At 37.5% G+C, this 23827-nt stretch overlaps 1 long non-coding RNA gene and 1 pseudogene across 1 annotated transcript in view; both read right to left on the bottom strand.

The window, feature by feature from the left end:
* LOC110260239 overlaps nt 1091-23827 on the bottom strand; it is a 117209-nt gene continuing 94472 nt past the window's right edge. The window contains exon 4 of the long non-coding RNA XR_002343165.1: nt 1091-3948. This is a non-coding gene — a long non-coding RNA (uncharacterized LOC110260239). The remainder of the gene's footprint in view (nt 3949-23827) is intronic.
* On the bottom strand, nt 7773-9048 carry LOC100526166 (annotated as a pseudogene).

Consider the following 23827-nt stretch of genomic DNA (forward strand, 5'->3'; position numbering starts at 1 on the left):
TATATGGACTTTGGATAAAAAGCACCTGAGAATAATTGCTCCTACCTCTCCTAGTCACTTGAGCATGATCTCAATAGATTTCCAATCTGTGCTCTTTCCCTCTGACATGAGATGCTGCTACACCCAGAAAAAGTCTTTCATTGTCATTTAGGGACAAAAAGCCAATGAAACCGGAAAAACCTGGATTTTCATCAGTGATGCTTTCAGAGACAGATCTTGATCAAAGGGGTGAAATGTAAAGAATTAATCAATGGAAATCTTAATTAAATAGAGTCTAGAGACCAGAGGGGTAGCTCTCATGCCCTGTGATAATAGCAGAGCCCAACAGGAAGGAAAAAAAGCTACTTTTCTTTCCTGGAAACAACTCCACCAATGAAAAACCATGAACTCCTAATTTCCTTTTTTCTCGCTGTGAAAGTTCTCTTTCCCTTGATGTCAGGGACCTACATGTGGCTTGCCATGGCTGCAGACTCTGAATTGCAATTCTTTGATGATCCTGAATAAACCCAGTTTTGCTAGATAAATAACTGGCAGCCTATTTGTTTTAGGTCAACGAAGTTAATGACCTAAACAATCAAACGAATCACTCCAAGGGTGAGCTGGTGGACCTATTTCTTCCCTCAGTGCTGCAGAAATGAGCTGAAGAGGGTTCTGAGAGATTCACTGGGTAACCCTGCACAGGGCAATCCTACACTGGGAAACTTCCTCAGATCAGTCTCCTGAAGAGTTTAACATGACAGCTGAATGACATGTATGATGAAAAATCCCAGAAAGACTTACAACTTGTGATTGTTAGTGTTATATGTCCACTTGCTAGGCCATGGTGAGCCTAGATTAAACATTGTTTTGGGGGGGAGTTCCCATTGTGGCGCAGTGGAAATGAATCCAATTAGGAACCATGAGGTTTCGGGTTTGATCCCTGGCCTCGTTCAGTGGGTTAAGGATCTGGTGTTGCCGTGAGCTGTGGTGTAGGTTGCAGACATGGCTCAGATAATGCGTTGCTGTGGCTGTGGTGTAGGCTGGCAGCTGTAGCTCCAGTTGGACACCTAGCCTGGAAACCTCCATATGCCATGGGTGCAGCCCTAAAAAAAAAAAAAAAAAAAAAAATTGTTTTGGGTGTGTCTCTGAGAGTGCTTCTTGATGAGTAATATTTGAATTGGTAAACTCAGCAAAGTAAACTGATCCCCCCAATGTACATGGGCAACCTCCAGTTCTCTGAAGGCCTGAATAGGAGGAGGAAGGAAGATTTCACTGTTTTTCTTTCACTGCCTCACTGCTTGAGCTGGAACATCTTATTTCATAGTCTCTTTCCACCCCTAACTGGGGTTTAATTTCATTGGCCCCCTTGCTTCCTAGGCATTTGGACTCAGACTGAATTGCACCATCACCTTTCCTGAGCCTCCAGCTTGCAGATAGCATTAGAGGACTTCTCAGCCTCTTCCATAATCATGTGAGTCAATTCCTTATGATATATTAATTTCATATATATATATATGAGAGTATATACACATACATACACACATGCACACATATACATTTATAAAATCATATATCTTATTGGTTCTGTTTCTATGGAGAAATTTGACTGATGTTTAGAGGGAAAATGGTGATATTTTGGAGCAAAAATGGGGTGGTAGTAAATAAAAATTCTAGTGGGCACTTGAGAATTCTAGATAATGAATGTGTAATAAGGAGGTCAATTAGTAGAAATTCAGTCAAATGAGATGCAGAGAAAAAGAAGAGAGAATAGAGCCCGGAGCACTGATGGAGCAGGACAGACAGTAGGATTTAGAAGGAAAAGGGAGGGAAGATGAAGGTTCCATGGAATTGCAAGGGTTCTAATTCAAACTAGTCACTCCAGTCACTAAAGGTATGAGACATTTATTTTTCTCTTAGTTACATAATATAGAATAAAAATGATTATAAATAAAATCTGGTACACAGTCTCAGAACATCTGAGTTGATTCATATCTAATGTTACATTTTGATTGTTGACCAAAGTTTTGAAGCTGAGCAAAGGAGGGATGTAGATAGATGAGAGATTTGTATACTTCTCTCCATTTTCAAAATGGCTATACTACTCACAATAGTTTACTTGGGCATGCCTTTGATGTCTTTTTTGTTTATTGGTTTTTGGAATGGGAATCACTTCCTCCAGAAATACTCTGATGGGCCTGTCTCTCATATTTCCTCATTACATCCCATGCTTCAATTATAACAGCATTTATTACACTGTATTAGACTTATTTGTTTGTATTATATAATGTTTTTACGGGTGCATTAATTTCCTAGGGCTGTCATAACAAAGTACCACAAACTAGGTCACTTGAAGCAACAGAAATGTATTACCTCATAGTTCTGGAGGCTAGAAATTTAAAAGTAAGGTGTCAGCTGGGTTCTCGGAAACCTGTGTAGGGGAGAATCTTTCCTTGCTACTTCTAGCTTCTCATGTTTGCCAGAAATCCTTTCCATTCCTTGGCTTGGAGATGCATCATTCCAGTCTCTTCTTCTGCTGTCATTTGATCATCTTTTCCCTGCATGCCCCTCTCCTTTTCTTATAAGGAACCAACTATATTGCATTTAGCACCCACCCTCTTCCAATATGACCTCATCTTCTTAACTAGTTATATATATCTGTAATGACTCTATTTCCAAATAAGTTCACATCCTGAGGTAATGGGGGACTTCATTCTATCTTTTTTGGGGGGAGGGGAAGGGGCAAAATTCAACCCATAACAGAGGAAAAGGATTGTGTCTACCTCATCTTTCTAATACTTGGATCTTTAGCAATTACCCCATTGCCAAGCATACAGAACATGTTCTATAAAAATAGTGATGAGTAAATGAATGTATGAGTAGGGGAATGAGTTTGGACTAAGAAATCAGATTCCATTCTTGGGTAAAAGAAATTCATATAGAGAGGGTAGAAAGTTCTAAGGCCCTTCCAACTCCACAGTTCTGTGATTTGTTAGTCTCAACACTGGTTTGGTTTCAGTTATTTCAGAAATATTCTGTGAAATGAAATTGCCTACTGGTTACATATTTGCAAATCTCAAATAGACAAGATGTATTTAAGTACCATAAAAGATATCCTAGTGTATAGAATTATATGCCTTTTGTTTGGGTTTTTAGGAGATTTCAAGGGTCTTTTCCCTGGTATGTTAACTTTTTTCAGGCTATAAAGGAGAGGGACAAAGAATCAATTTGAGTTATAAGAGTGACATCTTCTGGCCAGCACTGGATAGTGCAGAAAGGTTGACGCATCAGAAAGGGAAATAAATGGGTTCATTCTGGATTTGACTATCAGACATTGGAAAGGAAAAGAAAAGAAGTACATGTGGAAATAATAGAAACTATTAACAGGTAAATGAATGCATTTTTTTAGAAAGGAAGAGTGAGTATATAGCCTAATATATATTTTGTAGAGTTCACCAGAATTTATTTTTTGTCCTGAAGAAAAAAGGGAAAGATAAAACATAAATGAAGAGATCATTCAGAAATTTAGCATGAGGATATAGACTGATCAAAAATATTCTTGATGAAATACTAATGCTCTGAAGTTCTTTTAAGATGTTTGGGAAAAATATGGAAGAGTTTCTTAGATACTTTGACAATCAGACTGTTATTTTCCTGGGTCCAGAGGCAGAGCTGTGATTGGATATGAGAGGTCTTGTTAGCAGTTTCCATTTGTACCTTCTGTCATTTCTGTCTGGCTTGCTTGCCCCATCTCAGGAACACCATTGGGATAATTACATTTTCCTTTATGAGAAATGTGTATCCTTTCTTACCTTCTCACTTATTCCCCAGTTTGTTGTTAGCTATCTCTTGAAACTGTTTCATTTTTCCTTTCATGATGGTTCAGGGCAGAGTACATTTCAGAACACATATGTGTCCTGAATACAGCTGATGCCTCTGTGTTAGCCACATAATTCCTTGCTACTATCAATTCTGAAAAGAGGACAGAAGAGAAAGGCAAAACAAGTGAAATTCATCAATTAGTTGAGCTATTGAGTGTTGCTCATATGCTGGGGGTGAGAGAGTTGAAGGGTTATAGGGTGGTAAGCAAGATGGACTGGCTTTCTAATCTCAGGGAACAGCAGAGATGGAGTCAAGCTAAAAAAAATAAAAGAATTATATGGATAATGAATAAATAACAAGGTCCTAAGGTATAGCACAGGGAGCTATTTTAATATGCTATGATAAACCATAGTGGAAAAGAACATTAAAAGAAGGAAAAACAACAACACGTGCTACAAATGTGATACTTAATCCTGAACTGAATGTATTAGGAACTAATTACTTTTTAAGACTTTCACTGAATTTATAAAATAATAGTTTTGAAAAAATTAACAATTAATTATCTAATCATTATTGTGGTAAGAGCTTCTAAAGACACAGGATGCTAGAAAAGTACGTAACAAGGAGTCCTGATCTTATTTAAGTGGAAGGAAATGCTTTCCAGACACAGAATATTTAAGCTAATAAAAAAATGAATAAATGTTCTTTAGCTAAAGGAAAGGATTGTAAGGCAATATTATAAACAGAGACAAAAGCATGTGTTATGGCACTTAGGCCAGAATGGCAAATAATAGGAATACTCCTCTAGCTCTATCTGTGTGTTAAGCACAAACTGATACTTTCATATATATTATTTGATCCTTAAAATAGCAAAAGTGTCCAGTGCATTAACATTATTACCTCCATTTTATGGATGAGAAACTGAGGCACAGATATATTAAGTACCTTTCTAAGGTCATGGAGCTAGTAAATGGCCAATTGAAAGTGGAACATAAGGAGCCCAGCTCCAGAACATGGAACATAAAGAGTGGAGGAAGATCAGCGTGGAGGCGCCAAATGATGGAAGCTGCAATTTTATTTTCTTTAGGTGTGCTGGCCTACTTCTACAGATACTCAGCCAATGCAGCCTGAGCCTTATTAGTCATCAGCTTACAGGGAAGGCAAACACATGCTATACTTATAATTTGTTTCATGAGAACTAGAGGAGGTGAAGATGCAAACCTGCCTTCTACGGAAGGAGGCCTTTAGTGCAAAAAAGGATGTGCAGGAATTGAGTTTGCTGGGTATTGCAAATCAGTAGGTAATTCTTATTATGCATTTCTGAAAGTGAAAATTTGACTGCATTTATCAGAATTCTTTTAAAATTTAGTGGGGAGGAACCCTCTGTGTATAGCTGGAAGACCAATGAAAACCAAGAGGATTACAGCCCTGGCATCTTGTAAGTAGCCCTAGCATCTAACCAAATACCTTTAAAAAGATATTCACACCAGCCTTAAGTCTCTTTTTGAAAATATTAATGTAGAAAAATTTCTATTTTATCATTAAAATAAAACATCTGTTCATTCTTAGTGTGGTAAAACAAAAACAAGCTGGTGTGGGGGTCATTAAAATAACCTTTATTATGCACTGCAGCCGACCTTGTTTCTTTTTTCTTTTTCTGCCTCACAATTTGAAGTTTTTAACTTTTTATAATCATAGTTGTACTGATTTTTCAACTTAAATTTTCTTGTGGCATCTAACATGAAGACTCATAAACAAGATTACACACCACTAATAAAAAATAAGAAAGATTATTACTCAGAAGGCCTTAGGCTGTGATTCTACATGCAATTCATTTAATAAGTAAGCAAATAGTAGAATCTTCCTGCTCCCACGCAGGGGTTGGGGTTGTGTCCAGTGTACAGAGGAAGAGACAGCTGCATCTGTGACAAATTTTCCAGCCCTCTGGTGATCTAGAACAATTCAAATCCTCAGATTAGGAATTCTCCACTTCTTGGGCCCTCTGCGAACATCGAGTTACATTCCCCACTAACTACCTGCTTCCATGTTAGGTAAGATGGAAAAGAAATTGTGTGATGTGAAGGGTAGAGACAGCTAAAGTCAGGTTTTTGCTTTTTTTTTTTTTTTTTTAATGTCAAATGTTTTTGTTCAGTGCTTTGCAGTCTATGATGGTTGATTTTATGTTTCGAATTGACTGAACTAAGGGACACCCATATAGTTGGTAAAACATTGCTTCTGGGTGTGTCTGTGAGGCTATGTCATTGTTTCCAGAAGAGATTAGAACTGTAAACTAAGGAGATCCTGCCATTTCACCTATATCAAGTAGTCTTCATACACAGTCTTTCAACTACACAATAACCCTAAAAATAGCATCACAATTTCTTTTTATTATATGAAGGTAAGGCTCAGTAAAAACAGGTTAGTCACAAAAAAATGTTTTGGTTGGAGCTAAAGGGTTTTTTTTTTGGAGAGCAGGGCACAACTGCAGCCTGAGAAAGTTCCGCTCCAGGGATTGAACCTGCATCATAGTTCTGACCTGAGCCACATCAGTGACAATGCCAGATCTTTAATTGCTAGGCCACCAGGGAACTCCCTTAATTCTGAAGTTTATGGGTTATTTTTTCTCTACAAAGGGAGATTTATGGAGCTCTGGGATGTTTCTCTTCCCCCACTGAACCATCTGTTCATCTAGGATGGGGACTTAAGCATAAGTCTTTTTTGCTCATGGTTGCATTCCCAGTGCCCATGACACTGTCTACGTGCCATTTTTTTTCTCACCACTTGAATGATGATGAAGATAAAATGATGAGCATTCCTCAAGAAAAAGAAAAGTATACCTAGATGGATTGAAAATAATAATAATTCTCCAATAATAAATAATAATAAATTCCCTAAGAATTTATATTGGATAATTTGTGATTGCCTACCCCCTTTTGTTCTTTTTAGGGCTGCACCTGTGGCATATGGAAGTTCCCAGGTTAGGAGTCGAATCAGAGCTGCAGCTGTCAGCCTATGCCACAACCAAACACACAGGATCCGAGCCACGTCTATGACCTATACCACAGCTCATGGCAATGCTGGATCTTAACCCACTGAGTGAGGCCGGGGATTGAAACTGCATCCTCATGGATACTAGCTGGCTTCATACTACTGAGCCACAGTGGGAACTCCTGTGATTGCCTCTCTCGACCTACTCTCTACTCGACCATTTGGAGTCTGGCCTGGGAAGACTGCATCAAGGGAACTCCTTTGCCATCTAGTTTCAGGTTGTTTTCAGCCAATGGGAGGCACTGGCAGGAGATCAGCAGGCTGGTGGGGAGAGAAAGCAGAGTAATTTCTCCATCCTTTGTTTTTTTTTTTTTTTTGCCTTTTCTAGGGCGGCTTCCCGCAGCATGTGGAGGTTCCCAGGCTAGGGGTCTAATCAGAGCTGTAGCCGCCGGCCTACACCAGAGCCACAGCAACACGGGATCCAAGCTGCAACTGCAACCTGCACCACAGCTCATGGCAACGCCGGATCATTAACCCGCTGAGCAAGGCCAGGGATTGAACCCGCAACCTTATGGTTCTTAGTCGGATTTGTTAACCACTGAGCCATGACGGGAACTCCGATTTTTCCATCCTTTGAAGGCATCTTCCCATGGCTGTATCTTTCCAACTTGAGTCACAGCCCCTACAAAGAAATCTACCAAATATTTCCCAAATTTCAATAACTGCTTCTTCCCTCTATTTTTTCAGGCCTGGAGGTAGCAACACTATTTTTTTTTTTTTTTTACCCCACTCACATACTTATAAATAGTTATTTTATTAAACTTTCTTCAGTTTCCTATCTGAGCATGGCATCTGTTTTATCCCAGGTACCTGAATTATTTAGTAATGTTCATTAATCCACTTAACACATATTTATTGAACTCCAATTATATGTGTGTTATATGTGTTGTTGGCAGAGGGGAGTGGCTTTTTTTTTTTTTTTTCCATTAGTTGTCAAATAATCTTTATTTTTCTTTGCAGTTCTTAGCTAGCTGGGCATTCCACCACACCACTGTTGATGTCAACTATGATGTCATGAGGGTGGTGGCCATCAACATCGCAGTCCACAGACTGGGCAGTCCCCAGGATATCTTTAATGGTTCCAGAAAGTTCTCTAGCTAAAGATCAGTGCCGCATCTGTCCAGCAATGTTGACAATCTCATCAAAAGTGATATTTCCACTGTGCTTAATATTTTTCTGCTTCTTTCTGTCTCTTGGCGGTTCCTTGACAACTTTGATGATCAGGGTAGAGGCAGAAGGTACCACCTCCATCCGGGCTTGTCTGTTCTGAATGGTCAGTTTCACTGTAATTCTCAAACACTTCCAATCATCAGTTGCCTTGGTGATGTCATCATCAACCTTTTTTGGAGACAGACTCAGGGGACCAATCTTGGGGGCCAGGACAGATGTAGCACTGACTTTTCCACCAGTGCATCTCAGGTACATGACTTTGATCTGGTGGGGTCGAACTTGGGTGGCATGGTGGAGGTGGCTGATGTCAGATGAACCCGGATTCTGGGGGAAAGAAGACAGTTGCACCTTGGCCTGGCAGGGAGGAGTGGCTTTTAGAAAGCTGATTTATTCCCTTTTATTTAGATAATATTGTTTCCCTCCTCCAACATGTCACCATCCAGGTAAATAAAAATGGGTAGTAAAAAGTTTTTCTTTTACTTTTTTTTGTTTTGTTTTCTACTCAACTATGAATAGTTATTTTACATGCCATGTAACACGGGATTGAAGAAAAGCCCCTTCCCCTAAAGGTCATTCTTTTTTCATACTCTAAGAAACCTGGTATGTATTCTATGGCACATAATTTGAACTAGTCACATTTCAGGTGTTTGAAATCCATGTTGACTAGTGGGTGCTGAATTGGTTCATGTTGCTCTGCCACCTTGATGGAAATTTCTCTGTCATCTGTTTTGTTCAAGATTCTACCCTTATTGCATTTATCTGTTTATATAATCACTGCCTCAGAGATCTAATTTACTCCAGAGGAATTAGCTATTTTGATGATTTCAAATATTATATCTCTATATAGAATGTTTATGGACTCCATGAAGTCAATAGAACTCAACGTAGTCTCCCATTATACCCAAAAAAGTGGCTTCCCCAATCTACAGATTTAAATGATCCCTATCAAATTACCCATGACATTTTTTTCACAGAACTAGGACAAATAATCCCCAAATTTACACAGAACCACAAAGACCCAGAATTGCTAAAGAAATCCTGAGGGAAAAGAACAAAACTGGAGGCACAACCCTCCCAGACTTCAGACAATACTACAAAGCTACAGAAGGCAAAAGAGCATGGCAAAAAAAGACACATGCATCAGTGGAATAGAATAGAGAGCCCAGAAATAAACCCACACACCTACAGTCAATTAATCTTCAACAAAAGAAGCAAGAATATACAGTGAAGAAAAGACAATCTCTTCAATAAGTGATGCTTGGAAAACTGGACAGCTGAATGTAAAAGAATGAAATTAAAACATTCTCTTACACCATACACAAAAATAAACTCAAAATGAATTAAAGACCTAAATTTAAGATCATATAGGAAGAACACTCTTTAATATAAATTGCAGCAATAGTTTTTTGGACTTTCTTCTCTTTTTTTTTCTTTTTTTGCTTTTTAGGTCTGCACCTGAAGCATATGGAGGTCCTGAGGCTAGGGGTTGAATTGGAACTGTAGCCACCAGCCTACACCACAGCCACAGCAATGCAGGATCTGAGCCATGTTTGTGACCTACACCACAGCTCACGGCAATTCCAGATGCCTAACTCTCTGAGCAAGGCCAGGGATTGAACCTGCATCCTCATGGATGCTAGTCAGATTCGTTAACTGCTTAGCTACGATGAGAACTCCCCAATTGCAGCAATAGTTTTTTGGATCCATCTCCTAGAGTAATGTAAATAAAAGCAAAAATAAACAAATGGGACCTACAAACTTAAAAGGCTTTGCACAGCAAAGGAAATCATAAACAAAACAATAAGACAACCTACAGACTGGGAGAAAATATTTGCAAACAATGCAACTGACAAGGGTTTAATTTTCAAAATATACAAAAGCTCATACAGCTTAGTATTAAGAAAACAAATAAACCCACCAAAAAATGGGCAGATGACTTCAATAGACATTTCTCCAAAGAATACATGTAGATGGCCAACAGGTACATGCAAAGATACTAAATATTGCTAATTATTAGGGAAATGCAAATCAAAACTACAATGAAGTATCATCTCACACCAGTCAGAATGGTCATCATCAAAAAGTCTAAAAATGATAAATCCTAGAAAGGGTGCAAAGAAAAGGGAACCCTCCTATACTGTTGGTAGGAATGTAAATTGGTACAGCAGCTATGAAGACCAGTATGGAATTTCCTTTAAAAACTAAAAGTAGAGTTGCCATATGATCCAACAATCTTACTCCTGGGCGTATATCTGGAAAAGATGAAGACTCTAATTCAAAAAGATACTTGCGCCCCAATGTTTACAGCAGCACTCTTTACAATAGCCAAGACATGGAAGTAACCTAAATGTCCATCAACAGATAAATGGATAAAGAAGATAAAATATATATAGATGGCCAAAAAGCACTTGAAACAATGCTCAACATGCCTGATTATCAGAGAAATGCAAATCAAAACTACCACGAGATACCACCTCACACCAGTCAGAATGGCCATCATTAACAAGTCCACAAATAACAAATGCTGGAGGGGATGTGGAGAAAAGGGAACCCTCCTGCACTGTTGGAGGGAATGTAAGCTGGTACGACCACTATGGAGAACAGTATGGAGGTACCTTAGAAAATTATACATAGAACTACCATATGACTCATAATCCCATTCTTGGGCATATATCTGGACAAAACTCTACTTAAAAAAGACACACGCACCCACATATTCATTGCAGCTCTACTCACAAGCCAAGACATGGAATCAACCCAAATGTCCACTGATAGATGATTGTATCAGGAAGATGTGGTATATTTACACAATGCAATACTACTTGGCTATAAAAAAGAGCAAAATAATGCCATTTGCAGCAACATGGATGGAACTAGAGACTCTCACCCTGAGTGAAGTAAGTCAGAAAGAGAAGAAAAATACCATATGATATCACTTATATCTGGTATATAATATATAGCACAAAGGAACATTTCCACAGAAAAGAAACTCATGGATTTGGAGATGGAACACGTAATGTGAGAAAAAAGAACGTGTGTATGTATGTGTAACTGGGTCACCATGCTGTGCAGTAGAAAAAAAATAAAACAAAAATTAAAATTAAAAAAAATATAATATATAAATATGTATACCATATATATTATATATATATAATAAAAAGAATGAAATAATACCATTTGTGGCAACATGGATGGACATAGATATTACACTAAGTCAGACAAAGACCAATATCATATATCACTTGTAAGGGAATCTAAAAAAATGATACAAATGAATTTATTTACAAAACAGGAACAAACTGACAGACACAGAAAACAAACTTAGGGTTACCAAAGAGGGAAGGGAGTGGGGATGAATTAAAAAAAGAGAGTAGTTTCCTTTTTACTTTGTCATTTCTAGAACTGACATAGTATCAATCATCCAGTCAACAAAGGCTAAAAGTTTAAATTCTCACTAGTCTATTTCCATTCAACCAATTGCTTCCCTACCCTATGACTATGTTCAGAGAATAAACCCTCTTTGTACAGGTGACCCTTGAATAATCTGAATTTGAACTGCACAAGTCTCATTATACACAGATCTTTTCGGTAGTAAACACTACACTACTACGAGACATCAGTGGTTGGTTGAATCTGTGGATGCAGAGGAACTGCAGATTCAAGGGCCAAAAATAATTATACTCACTTGACCCTACAGTTGTTCAGGGGTCAACTGTATTCCTATTTCAGACCCTTTGAGGATATTGCTATTTAATTTTTTAAGGAATGGCTATGATCTTGTTACACATTCTTCAGACATAGGATAAGGCTCTGTATTTTCTGCCAAAGGAGACTAGAGATTTTTTAGTTTGGAATTCAAGGTGCTTTATAATGCTGTCTTTACCTCTATTCTTACCTCTTAGTACTTTCTTGAGTGTGACCTGTGTTCCGGGAAAACAAAAACATTTTCCCTCAAGATTATTTGCAGTTTTCCCCCTTTTATGTCTTTTTACTATTGAATTCTCTACCTAGAATACTTTCCTCTTTTACCACCTGGCTCAGTTCTGCTCATACTCCTAGACACCATACAAAAGTCCCTTTGGTATCAACCATCCCCATACTCTTTACCTATTCTCTTAGAAAAACAAACTGAATGTGTTCTCCCACTCCTTGGAACATACAATTGACTTTGTTTTGCCTCTCTTATATTACTGGCTGACTTTTGCCTTGAAATAGATTGATTGTATATTTTTCATTCATTCTCCTAGTTTGTAAATTTTTTTGGGGGGGTTATCTCACACACACATAGGAAGCCATGGAGGTAGATAAGATCATTCAGACTGAGGGTTTTGGAGACAAAGAGGTCCAAGTTGGTATCTTGACATATAATATTTGAGAATTAGGTGAAGAATAGGAGTCAAGAATTCTTAGGTATGGAATAAATGTCTTTCTACTGCTAGCATCTTCAAATCTAGGCCAACTTAGCATTTCCCTGGTGTGCCCATTAGTTGAATTGAATCAGACTTTTAGGGGTGTGGTTTTTTTTTTTTTTCGTCTAAATAGATGCTAAGATAAGAATTTCTAGGAGTTCCCATTGTGGCACAGCAGAAACGAATCCAACTAGGATTCATGAAGTTGCAGGTTCAATCCCTGGCCTCACTCAGTGGATTAAGGATCCAGCGCTGCCATGAGCTGTGGTGGAAGTCACCAACATGGCTCAGATCCACTGTGGCTGTGGCACAGACCAGCAGCTGTAGCTCTGATTCACCCCTAGCCTGGGAACCTCCATATGCTGCAGGTGTGGCCCTAAAAAGTAAAAAAAAAAAAAAAGGAAATTTCTAATATTGCTTTATCTTGCTATAGCAGATATGTACCACTACTGTAAGTTTTTTGTTTGTTTGTTTTTGTTTTTTGTTTGTTTTGTCTTTTTAGGGCCACACTCATGGCATAAGGAAGTTCCCAGCCTAGGGATCAAATTGGAGCTATGGCTGCCAGCCTATACCATAGCCATAGCAATGCCAGATCTGAGTGGTGTCTGTGACTTACACCACAGCTCATGGTTATGCTGGATCCTTAACCCACTGAGCGAGGCCAGGGATTGAACTTGTGTCCTCATGGATTTTAGTAGGGTTCGTTATCGCTGAGCCACGATGGGAACTCTCACTACAACATGTAATTACTTTTATAATTTCTGTTCATTTTCCCCTTTTTCAATGAAATACACAGAGGTTTAAAAGGACATTTGCTCAAGTTTTGAAATAGGCTGTCTCTGATATGACATACGGGGACTTTTTCTTTTCTTATATGATTCTCTATATTTTCAGCTTTTTAAAAATTTATTTTTATAATAAGCCTTTAAGTATTTCCAATAATAAATATCAAGTTAAAAATAAAGACTATATCATGAAACTTTTTGGCTGAGCTGCCTTTTATTTTCTTTCCAAAACCATGCTTTTATGCCAAGACACATACTTCTTAAGATCAAGGTAAAAAATAAAAGATGAAAATGGACTTCAGCCAAAACATGTAGGAGGCTGTCCGAAAGCACTATAGTTGCTTCTGATTAAAACCAAACTGAACCAAACTTTCTTGAAAACAGGTTTCTAAAGTGACTCGAAAGTGATAGCAAACAGTTTCAATTGAGGGCAGTTCCTAAGGCCTAGAGGAGCAAGAATTAGAAGTTTGGAGAGTAAGTTTATAGACTCTGGGGATTCTTTTAGAGGTTCCGTGTGGTGTCCGATGGGAATTCTTCATAAATAAGGTCTAAATTTCTAACTATTACTCCTAATGCTTAAGCATAGGAAAAGCCTAAGTTTAGTAACAATGAAGGATGTTCCTCTCTAAAAATCACTGGAGACCAAACTTGTATGTCTGTTTACAGGTTTACCTCTTATTTACCCCTGTTTATCTTTGTTATAACACAAAATTTTGAGACTCTGAAATTAGAATTAGCAGCTGGTATTATAGTACATTCATAAAGAATCACTAGTGAAATATCCTCACCTTATGCAAAAAAGCTTGAGAATCATCTTCACTCTATTTGTGATAGGCAAGGAAGGAGGGAGATTACCAAGAATCGATGGATAAAACTCCTGAATAGGAGGATGAAGCAGAAGGTAGGAGGAAGATCTGCACCTAAGACTTGGTCATTGAGGAAATCACTTCTGTTTTATGTCTCTAATGGAAGTAAGAATTTCAGCAAGTCCCACCTCCTATAGATAAAGTGCTATGCCAGAGCCATAGCAACGAGGGATCCGAGCCATGTCTGCAACCTACACCACAGCTCACAGCAACGCTGGATGCTTAACCCACTGGAGCAAGGCCAGGGATCCAACCCTCAACCTCATGGTTCCTAGTCGGATTCGTTAACCACTGAGCCACGACGGGAACTCTGATAAGTACTTTTTAAGCTCTTATGTTTAGTGTATAATTTAACTTAAATGGAAAATGTTTAAAGCCATTTAATGATATCTTTTAATACTTGTGCGATCGCAATATAATTGTTCTTCCTATTGGTAAAGGTGAAAGAAAATGAAATTCAATATTAAATACTTTAAGAAGTATGGTTATAGTGGGAGGCCATTATGTTAAATTCTACTAGTAAGCAAATCATAAAATTTTGTACAGCAACCAAATACAGAATGCAATTAAGCATACAACAGCTGTACATGTAGTTAGTGGAAATTTACTTTTAGCTTGAAAAATAGGCATATAGAGGAGAGTCCTAAACTACGATTTTACTTGAATAAATCCTCCTAAAAAAATATTATCCAAGCTGAGAAGAAATATAAAAACCAAAAAGAAAAAACAAGAGGCAAATAAGAAGTTCAATGCATAGGAATGGGTAAATGGGGAAAAACAAAATCACCTCACATGTGTTGAAAGCCAACTGGGAGCTGATACTGTGATGAGTACTTTGCATGTGCTGCTATATTTAACTTCACAACAATCCACTGAGATAAGTATTGTCATATACGTTTATAGACAAGATCATATAACTGGTATGTAATACTTCTGGGATTCAAATTTTAAATATCTCACTCCAAAACCTATACTGGAATGGTTAGCTAGACTTAAGAGATGCATGTAGTGATTAAAATTACAGTAAGAATATTTTGAGGAGGTACAAAAACTTTCCAAATCACCAATTCAAGAGACACTTTCTGCTATTAAATACTTTCTTATATCCTTATAACAATTCTACTTACATGTACAATTAAATCTCTGTGTATTATGTAATTAATATATTCATACATGCCATGGTCAGTGTTTGCAGAATGTACACTTTTTTGACACCATTTTAGCAGCAATCAAGGATACATAAATGAACCCTCAGAGAACCTAAGTTTTATTAGGGGAAAAACATAATGGCAGATTTTGATCATTAGAAGGTAGAACCATACAAAACTGCCACATTGGTGAATACTGGAATTTCATGTGGTTCAATATAGAAAACCTAAATGTTAAAGTATGTTTGGGGAACATGGCTACAGACATCAGGACATAAGTTCCTATTATTTGTACATTCTTATACATATTCCATTTAGGATCAGGTATCTGCTGAGTATTTTAAGAGGGCAGTCAGTCTGGGGAGGATTTTTACTTACAACAATAAATCTAATCAACATCTTAGGAATTACCCAATCTTTGGTTTAGATTTCTGATAAACTCTCGGGAGATGTTTGGCAATGTCTGAAGACATTTTTGGTTGTAACAACTAGGGGAGTGGTACTACTGGCATCAGTGAGTACATACAAGATAGCCACTCACCATTCTCATATCCTGACAAAACACACAAGTTATTCTGCCAAAAACGTTAATAGAAATTTTTGAGAAATCCTGCACTGAACACAGGATTCTGTGTATCAGTAATTGGGAGAACACTATACAATTATATTTCCCAAGTCTTGGAGGTTAACTTTCCCCAAACACCCATTGCATATGTCTCTGCTGAGATGCTCAAACTTTATGGTGAGGAGGGAGGAGAAAAGTTGGCAGAGTGGAAGGACTCACCTCCTCCCTGTAAATAATATGCACACTGAAGTATTTCATATTCTCTATCTGGTCTTCTGTTTTTATTGTTGTCATTGTTGGGGCCTTAGATATGTAATGGCTTAATCACAGATATCGTAAACCATTATAATTGATTTATGCCCGCTCTTATTTTTTTATTTTTTATTTTTTTGCCATTTCTTGGGCTGCTCCCGCGGCATATGGAGGTTCCCAGGCTAGGGGTCGAATCGGAGCTGTAGCTGCCAGCCTAGGCTAGAAGCCACAGCAATGCAGGATCTGAGCCGCGTCTGTGACCTACACCACAGCTCAGCTCACGGCAACGCCGGATCTTTAACCCACTGAGCAAGGCCAGGGATCGAACCTGCAACCTCATGGTTTCTAGTCAGATTCGTCAACCACTGCGCCACGATCGGAACTCCCCCGCTCTTATTTTTAATTTTAGGTTAAATATTTGTCTCTATCTCCTACCTTGACCTCATTCTTCTTTCCTTACCATTTAGGCCAATTTGAATATATGTATATCAATGAATAATGTGCAGTATTTTTGCATTTTATTTTTATAGAAATTGAATTGTATTATTCTTCTCATTCTGCTTCTCCTCTTTAGACTCAGAATTATGTTTTAGACATCTAGTGTAGTGATATATGTAGAGTTTTTTCATACTTTTGACTGATGACTGCATTTTTGACATTTTACCTACTCATTGCTCCACTTATGGCCACATTGTTTCTAATGTGGAAACAATGCAGGGATGCAGATTTTTGCCCATGTCTCTTTTTGTGTCTGTGTAAAAGATTCTTTAGAGTATATCGCCAAGAATGTAATAGCTGTTTCATTTAATGCTGCCAAATTCCTATCCAAAATAGCTACATTATTTACACTTTCAGCAGTGCAAGAAAGTTTTCATTTTCTCTTACACTTCTTTAATTGTTCTCTTTCCCACAACCTAAATAGCCATTTTAGACCTTTTTTTTTTTCTCCTGAAAACTCCAGCTTCCTGCCTTCAGGAAGGAGGTGAGGGAGCAAGCTGCAAACCCCTATCTGTGAGATAGTGCGGCTGGAGTAGAGTGGGAGGGAGGGACAGTGACAGATGATGAGACCAGAGAGTTGCTGGGCCCCACAATCTGTGAAGCCCTATGTATTACTGTAGTAGATCCTCTGGGGCTGCTCATGGCCCCCTTATCAGGCCCATGCAGTACTATGAGCATTCAGCAGACAGAAGCCATATGCCCTGGTAGGTCTTCTCCTTACACACAGCAAATGTGCACTGTGTTTATACATATAGGTGTTTTAAAGCTGGTCTCCTTGTCTTAGGGACTAGCTCTGTGAGCCATTCGTGCACCAAAGCCCCAATGCTGTGGATCAGGCCAGGCAGACTTTGCCTGAGAATACATCCTTTCGGCTCTTTCCCCTTCTCTATCCTGTTTCACTCTCTCCTTTACAGGTCGCATTTGGGATTATACCTTCATTATATCACTTTTACAGGAACTCTCATCTCAGGCTTTGCCTTTAGAAAACCCAAACTAAGTTAGTCATTGTAAGAATTTTGACTTTTAGTCTATGAGTGAAATGGGAGCCGTTACAGGGTTTGAGAAGTGACATTGTTTGGCTTATATTTAGAATCACTCTCCTCACACTTGTGTCGAGACAAGACTATGAGAGAGAAAAGGGGGGAAAGCAGAGAATAGGAGGTTATTACAGAAAGCCATGTAAGAGACGATGGTGGCTTGATAGCAGTAAAGGTAGTGAGAGGCAACTGGTTTTTTAGAATAATCTGAAATATTATACATAATATCTTGATGGATCATATAAAATGCTGGCATTAACTGCATAATAGTGCACTCAGAGGGCTGGTTGATGAAGTGGTCTGTTTTCTGAAAAACAGTCTTTGTATTTCATTCTCCATAGAAACTGTAGTTAGTTAACCATCTGTTTGATTTTGATTCATTATCTCTTCACTATAAAGTTAGCAATTTTAAGAGTTCCTGCTGTGGAGCAGTGGGTTAAGAATCCAAGTGCAGCAACTTGGGTTGGTGGGGAGATGTATGTTTGATCCCTGGCACAGTGCAGTGGGTTAAAAATTCAGCATTGTCATAGCTGTGACATAGGTCGCACCTGCGGCTCAGAAAACATATGCTGCAGGTGCAGCTATTAATAAAAAAAGAAAAAAGTTATAGCAATTTTAAAAGGAGTTTTATTGGGATCAATTTCCTTTTGTTTAGATAAGCTACAAAGTATTTGTAAAATTTAAAGACCTGTACTAAAAAATCTAAAGACCTAAGTACAACTCACTGTTAGGCTAAAGGTCCTGTCAAAGAATCTATCTAAACCACTGATGTTTTCTACACTGGTCTTGGGATTAGATCTGTACCTCAGTGGGTATTTTACCTTCCATGTGCTTTATCCCTCAAATATATCTACAGAGATAGTTTCTACTTTTGTCCAGATCCCACGGCTTCCACTATAAATCTAATTTGAGATGAGGAAGCTTGAGTCTGATCATCTCTAGTTATAAACTATTGGGAGAAATGTGTGTGCTCAGATTCTGATCAAAGAGAATATTAGTAACCTGAGTGTTTAATTTCCTGCCTTGCATAGAGAAAAAAGTTAGGCACAAATCCTGTATGCATCTGTAGATCAACAGTTTCTGTTATTCTGTCAAGACCCCAAGTAGACAACAAATCACTCCTTCTCTTTCATTTTTAGTTTTACTTCCTTTTCTTTTCTTTTTCTTTTTCTTTTTTTTGTCTTTTTGGCTTTTCTAGTGCCGCTCCCACGGCATATGGAGGTTCCCAGGCTAGGGGTCTAATCAGAGCTGTAGCTTCCAGCCTACGCCAAAGCCACAGCAACGCGGGATCCGAGCCGCGTGTGTGACCTACACCACAGCTCACGGCAACACCAGATCCCTAACCCACTGAGCAAGGCCAGGGATTGAACCCATAAGCTCATGGTTCCTAGTCAGATTCGTTAACCACTGCACCACAACAGGAACTTCTAGTTTTACTTCCTCTTCTACTCCTCATTCAACTCTTCACTACCCCCACTGAATGTGAGAAATCAAGATTTAGGATGAATTCTTATCCTTTTAAAAGAACAACAACTTAAAATCATATCCCTGTTTGTCTTTTAAAGGGAGCAAAGCACAGGGAGTTAACTCAAAGAATATCATGTATATAGGAAAGGAATGTATATTTTTCTTGTTTACATGTTTCCAGATAAGTTGAGAGGATGAAACCTTAGTAATTGAAACTTCAGAAGCTTTCATTTCCTTAGAATTTTGCACCTTCTTCTATTTTGCAATCTGTCTCACACACACACACACACACACACACAAAGTTCTAAGAAAGATCTCATATTGTTACTTTCAAATTTGTTATCTTCACAGGGTTAATGTAATTTAATTTCAGAATATAAATTGCCATAGATAAGTCAATAAATATGTTTACTATTCAAAAATAAATTTTATTGTATATCCTCAGAATTCTACTGAGGTCTCTGAAGGAACTATTAATCAAATATAAAAATTCAATGAATGCTGTGGTTTCAAATTAAATCCATATCTTGTTTATTAAGTGTGTACATAATAGTCACCACTTTAAGACTCACAAGCAGGCACTTAGTAAATTTTTCTTTTTTTTTTTTCTTTTGCTTTTAGGGCCGCAACTGTGACATACAGAAGTTTCCTGGCTAGGGGTTGAATTGGAGCTACGGTTGCCAGCCACAGCCACAGCTGTAGCCACAGCCACAGCAGTGCAAGATCTGAGGCTGTGTCTGCAACCTATATCACAGCTCATGGCAATGCCATATCCTTAATCCACCGAGCTAGGCCAGGGATTGAACCCACGTTCTCATGGATACTAGTCAGGCTTGTTTCTGCTGAGCCACAATGGGAACTCCCTTAATAAAATTTTTAATTGGTGATATGTGCTTTGGGGAAATTTAAATCACCCTAGTGACAGTTATTCTCTTTTGCCTCCTGGCTTAACCACTTCTTGAGAAAAGTCTTAAAACTATATCTCTTCTTTAAGCATAGTTTCTCTCATATTTATGTCATACCGCTCAATATGTGATTTGGTGTCTATTTTGGGGCTAGACAGAATAATAGAATAGTAGATACAAGCGGAATTTATGGCTAATGTCTTTCTCTATACAATATAGGAAATCAAACTCTGATGTTACCAATGTTCTTTTATACAGAGTCTAAATCTACAGAGTTCATCCAATAGTTTATAACCTTGATGCTATCAGACTCCTCCATACCATATTATGTCTCCTTTTCCTTATTTATCTCAGCTATGCCTGCAAGAGGGCTGTAATCTGATTAAGTTGTCTCTCTCCCATACTTCTGTGATTCTTGGCTTAACGAGTTGCCCTGAGTAATAAATTCCCCTTAGCTGATGTTTTTCTAATGAAATGTAGAAATATGCCACAAATTTTTCTTTGAACAGTGTAGCAGAGGAGGAAGTTGGCTGAGAGAATTTTACAAGGCACACTAGAATAAGTTCAGAGGTGAGAACAATTAATTTTGATCAAGGGAATTAGGGAGGCCATTAAGAAAATATTTCAACTATACAAAGATAAGGAAAACTTTAAGTGAAAAAGGGCATTATAGGCAGAAAACATCACAAGCAAAAATTATGAAGAGGCACTATTCTTGGTAACTGAGGTAAGAGGTAGCAGATTAAAATACAAAGCTATTGGATCCAGGCTGTTAAAGACCTTAAATGCCAGGCTGAGGGAATCTGGATTGTAGTTTGGAAACTTAGTAATTATTTCTTAATATTGCTTTTGGTCCATTCTCTCTTTCATTTCCCTTTCTGGGACTCCAATTAAGCATATACTATACTTTTTACCTGATCTCAAATCTCTAATGCTCTGTTTTTGTGATTTCTATTTTGTATGTATAATCTTTATTATTTACTTTCTTCTGCTAAATTTGGATTTAATTTGTACTTCTTTTTCGGTTTCTTAAGGTTCAAAGGTAGGTTTAGACTGAAGAGCTTTCTTTTCTAATGTATACATTTATATCTGTAAATTTCCTCTGAGCAACAGTTTTGTTATGTTCCATAAATTTTAGTGTGGTGTGTTATCATTTTCATTGATCTCTGAGTGTTTTATTTTTAAATTTTATTTAAAAAACTGTTACTGATTTACAGTGTGTCAATTTCTGCTGTAAAGCAAAGTGACCCAGTCATATATACATTCCTTTTCTCATATTATCTTCCATCATGTTTGATTTCTTTTTGACACTTTTGCTGCCTGAAAACATGTTGTTAAATTTCCACCTATTTGTGAATTTTCTACTTTTTCTCCAGTTATTGACTTCTCATTTAATTTCATTTTGGTTTGAGAAAATACTTTGTATAATTTTATTATTCTTTAATTTATTGAGACTTGTTTTATAGCCTAATATTAAGTCCATCATGGAGAATACTCCATGTGCACTTGACAAGAATGTGTTTTGCAGTAGATTGCTTTATATATGACTGTTAGATCTAACTGGTTTATTCTTTAAGTCTTCTTTTCCTTAATTATATTAAATGGTTGTTCTATCAGGAGACATCAAGATGATGGACTAGAAGGACATGAAATCACCTCTCCCCACAAACATCAAAAATACATCTACATAGCAATAAATACATACTTATCAATAATTACTTTAAAAGTCAATGGACTAAATGCTCTGATCAAAAGACATGGAGTGGCATAATGGATAATAAGCCTAAAGTATGCTGCCTAAGGGAGACTCACTTTAGGGTGAAAGACACTCATAGATTGAAAGTAAGGAATGGAAAAGATATTTCATGAAAATGGAAATGACAATTAAGTAGGGTGGCAATACACATATCAGATAAAATAGATTTTTAAAACAAAGTCTATAGAGAATGACAAAGAAGGACGCTATATAAAGATAAGGGATCACTATGAGAAAAGGACATAAAGGGAGAAATCAACAGGAATACTATAATAGTAAGAGACTTTAACACTCCACTGACATAAATAGACAGATCTTCCAGACAGAAAATCAATAAGGCAATAGAGATCCTAAATGACAATATAGAACACTTGAACCTAATTGATATCCACAGGACACTACATCCCTCCAAACCCAGAATACACATTCTTTTTAAGGGCACAGAGAACATTCTCTGGGAGAGACCATATACTAGGACACAAAACAGTTCTCAACAAACTTAATAGGATAGAAATTATTTCAAGCAACTTTTCTGACCACAATAATATGAAACTAGAAAATAACAACAGAAAGAAAAATGGGAAAAATACAATTACATGGAGACTAAACAACATGCTACTAAAAAACCAGTCAGTCAATGATGAAGTCAAAGAGATAATCAGAAAATACCTTGACAAATGACAATGAAAACACAACCTAACAAAATCTATGGGTTGCACCAAAAGCAGTTCTAAGGGGGAAGTTCATTGTGATAGAGACCTTCCTCAAGAAACAAGAAAAATCTCAAACTAACCTACCACCTAAAAAATTAGAAAGAGGACAAAGAAAACCAAAGCCTGAAGAAAGAGGGAAATAATAAATATCACAGAGAGGAAATAAATAAAATAAAGATAAATAAAACAGTAGAAAAGATAAATAAAATCAAGAGGTATTTTTTGAAAGGATAAACAAAATTGACAAACCTCTGCCAGGCTCACAAAAAAAGAAGAGAGAACACAAATAAACAAAATAAGAAATGAAGGAGGAAAAATAACAACTGGTACCATAGAAATATAAAAAATCATAAAAGTATACTATGAACAGTTATAATGCAGAGTTCCCGTCATGGCTAAGTGGTTAACGAGTCTGACTAGGAACCATGAGGTTGCAGGTTTGATCCCTGGCCTCGCTCAGTGAGTCAAGGATCCAGCATTGCCATGAGCTGTGGTGTAGGTCATAGATGAGGCTCGGATTTCACATTGCTGTGGCTCTGTTATAGGCAGGTAGCAACACTCCAATTTGACCTAGACTGGGAACCTCCATATGCGCGGGTGTAGCCCTGGAAAAGACAGAAAGACAAAAAACAAAACAAAACAAACAAAACAAAAAACAAAAAAACAGTTATAATGCCAATAAATTGGACAACCTAGAAGAAACAGACAAATTTCTAGAAACGTACAACCTCATAAAATTGAGTCAAGAAGAAATATAATTTGAACAGACCATTCACTAGAAGTGATATAGAATCTGTAATTAAAAAAACCCCAACTCCTTGCAAACAGAAGTCCAGGACAGGATGGCTTTACTACAGAACTCTAACAAACATACAAAGGGAAACTTTTCAAACTACTCCTAAAGACTGAAGAGGAGGGGACACTCCTAAATTCATTCATTCTATGAAGCCTGATACCAAAACCAGACAAAAACACTACAAAATGGAAATTGTAGGCCAATATCTTTGGTGAACATAGTGCAAAAATCCTCAACAAAACTTTGTCAAACTGAATCCAGTAATATATAAAAAGAATCATACAGCATGATCAGTTGGATTCATTCCTGGGTTGAAAGGATGGCTCAACATACACAAATCAATCCATTGATACACCATATTAACAAAAAGCCACATGATCATCTTAGTAGATGCAGAAAAAGCATTTGACAAAATTCAACATCCATTCATAATAAAAGCTCTCACCAAAGTGGATAGAGAGGGAATATATCTTAACATAATAAAAACTATTATGACAAACCCACAGCCAACATAATACTCAAAGATGAAAAGCTGAAAACTTTCCTGCTAAAATCTGGAACAAGACAAGGATGCCCACTTTCACCACTTCTAATCAACATAGTATTGCAAGTCC

Source organism: Sus scrofa, chromosome 4 (genome assembly GCF_000003025.6).
Source record: "Sus scrofa isolate TJ Tabasco breed Duroc chromosome 4, Sscrofa11.1, whole genome shotgun sequence".
Classification (NCBI taxonomy): Eukaryota; Metazoa; Chordata; class Mammalia; order Artiodactyla; family Suidae; genus Sus; species Sus scrofa.